The sequence below is a fragment of the Arachis ipaensis genome, chromosome B10, assembly GCF_059453495.1.
Source record: "Arachis ipaensis isolate K30076 ecotype BB chromosome B10, ASM5945349v1, whole genome shotgun sequence".
NCBI classification, from domain to species: Eukaryota; Viridiplantae; Streptophyta; class Magnoliopsida; order Fabales; family Fabaceae; genus Arachis; species Arachis ipaensis.
The window spans coordinates 13,751,109-13,754,059 of record NC_142435.1 but is presented as its reverse complement, the minus strand read 5'-3'; positions in this window follow the sequence as shown (position 1 = coordinate 13,754,059).

Below are 2,951 nucleotides of genomic sequence, written 5' to 3'. Positions count from 1 at the left end.
CTATGCCTTCCTTGTAAGTTGCTGTTATTACCCTTTTAAAATAAACTTTCAATTCAGGTTCTGTTTGAACTCAGCAGCGGAAATTTATGAGACAATTTATTTTTGTCTCATGGATATCAGAAAACAGAACTCAGCAGAGAAGAGAAAAGCTAACACCAGCATGTATCCTGGTTCAGTTGCCTTGTGCTATGCAACCTACATCCAATCTCCTCCACAACTATGGAAAAATTTTCACTATAGTTAACAGTATTACATACACCAATTTCACAGGATTGACCCAATTATTTCACACTCAAGTTCTACCCTAACTTGACATTGGCTATGCTAATACCTAACTATTCACTCTTAGTGCTAACCCAACTAAGAAAAGGATACCTTACAGGTACAAGATACAAGACATAGACATACCTAAAGAAATCTGAAAATAACTCTAGGCTTTTTCTCTCAAGTGTATCACTCAGCCTTTTTCCACTCATGGCTTTTACTTGAGCTTTCTCAATATGCCTTTTCTCACAAGAAATTATAGAAAGATAAACATAGAAAAGTACATTACAATCTGTAAAACATGAAGGAGATTGACTTCATCAATAGCCTCTGTGCTATGCGAAAAACCAGATTAGCAAGCCTCTGATTCAGTTCTTCATACTAGCGGAATGCACCTTTGATTAGGTTACACTGTCCAGTTAGTTGAACTTCTTCAAAGAACTCTCTCAGAACAAAACCTCTATTCACTGGTTTTCTCTCCTTGGTTTCTGAATGAACAGCAAACCTCTTTTATCTCCTTGCATGTTGCTGGGTTCTTCTTCCAAGGTCAACACCTTGAGCCTTGAGCTTCTCCAATCCACAGATTCACTTTTTCACTTTAATCCTTAGAGTAGAAACTTTGCTTCTGACTTCTTCATCTTGACCGAAAGCCATAAAGCAGTAACCATAGAAATCTTCCTATGATCAACTTGATCTTAGCCATTGAGAAACTACTTGGTCCCCAAGACATGTTTGAGACCGTGGATTTACAGCAGAAAAGAACAGAAATACTCTTTTCCATATAACCCAAAATGGAGATACAGAGAATTGAAGATGAAGAGAAGAAAGTGTGTTGCATGTATGAGGAAATGGGTTACCTTTAACCTAAGCTTGATTTGGTTTGAAATGGTTGATTAGACTTCTGAGTTTCAAGCTTGGACTTTCTTGCTTCTTTGATAATCACCTTAAAGAAGAAGCTTTCTCTTTCTCTTTCTCACTTTTCTGAGTTTTGTGATTTGACATGGTTAGAGAAAAAGGAACGTTGCTTTGGTAATAGCAAGTGAGAGAGAATGAGGACTTCAATCTTGTATGAGAAGCTTGGATCAACTTGAATTGATGGACACGGGCTTGGATCGGATCACTTCTTTTTGCCCGTTTTGATTTTTCAGCCTTGTTTCCTCATGGGCTTTGTTTATTTATTGACCCACCAGCCTTGCTATATTATTTTCATACCAATTTGGGCTGCTGAACTAAGTTTTGGCCTGCAACATATAATAAATAATTAGCAACATATAATTATTAATAGTTAACACTAATTATTTATTTTGCCCAAAAATAATGTTTGTCATCACTAATTAATTTAGTTAATTTCTTAACTCAACAATGGGTTTCGATTATTCGAGGTAGGGTTTTCTTAAAATTTATTTTTATCTTATATAATTGTTATAAATAGATATTAATGTGAGAAACATATGTCTGTGGTTATGATTGTCTTACAAATGTGGTTGTTTGCTGGATTGAATGACTGATTGCTTGATTGCTTGAGTGGTGTGTGATTGTTGAAAAGGAATCAGTTTAAAAAGTTATTTAGTTGATTATTATGAAAAGTGGTTTTCTTGGTTTTGAAGTTATTTTGATAATGGAAATGAATCGGCTTTGAAAATGATTTGAGGTATGAAAATGAATTAATTTTGAAATCAGTTTAATTTTGAAAAAAAGTTGGAAATGGTTGGATTTGAAAGTAATTTGATTTGCTTGCTGAATTTTTCTGGCATTGAATTTTTGCAAAATCGTGTTATTGATAGCATCTTAAAAGTTTGTCTTTGTGATTGAAAATCAGTAATTGTTGGGAGTAGATTGAACATCAGTAGTGATTTGAATTGAAAGGAGTGAGTTGTAGGCATTTGCTAATGAAGCTGTTGTAACTATAAGCTTATCTTCTTGTGTTTACTTCAGTTTTGTGCTTATCTTGCTTTCAATATTGAAAGGATCCACCCTTTTGGTCTCTCAAGTGTTTGTCACTTTTGCTCAGTAATACATTACACTTCACCTTAAAGCTCCCCCAAGAATTTACGATGTTACAGGACTGAGATTTAAACTGATTTTGATAAGAAATAATAATTTACTGGCTTATTACCAATAAATGACACACTTGTAGTGCTCTAGCTCTTAATAAGCATGTTAGAACTAGTTGAATTTTGGAAAATGATTGAGATTTTGAAATGGTTGAGAAAGGGTTTGAGGAATGTTTGGATGGGACCCGAAAAGGGTGGCAGAGTCCGAGTTTTAGAGGAGATGCTGTCGAAATTTTATAAAATTGGAAGTTTCGTTTGAAGTAATTATTTAAAAAGATTTACTTTTAAACATTATATGTTTTAAGATTGATTTATTTAGCAAAGAAAGAATTATGTTTTGAATTGGGATTGTTGATGAATGGAATGGAAAGAAGGATGATGAGGATTGACTTTGAAATATGATTTTTGAATGAATTTGGAAGTGAGATATGGATTAACGAATGATGATGATATTGAGAATGACTTAGATATTAATGAATGTTGAAAGAATTATTCATATGGCTTATTTATTTGAATTATCTGAGACACGAGTTTCCCTGGATAGACGCAGTGGCTTGCCATCACTTGCTCTAAGTTGAGATTCAATACTCTGTTGAGCCTACGACGTAAGGGTGACTGAGTACTTATAAATTC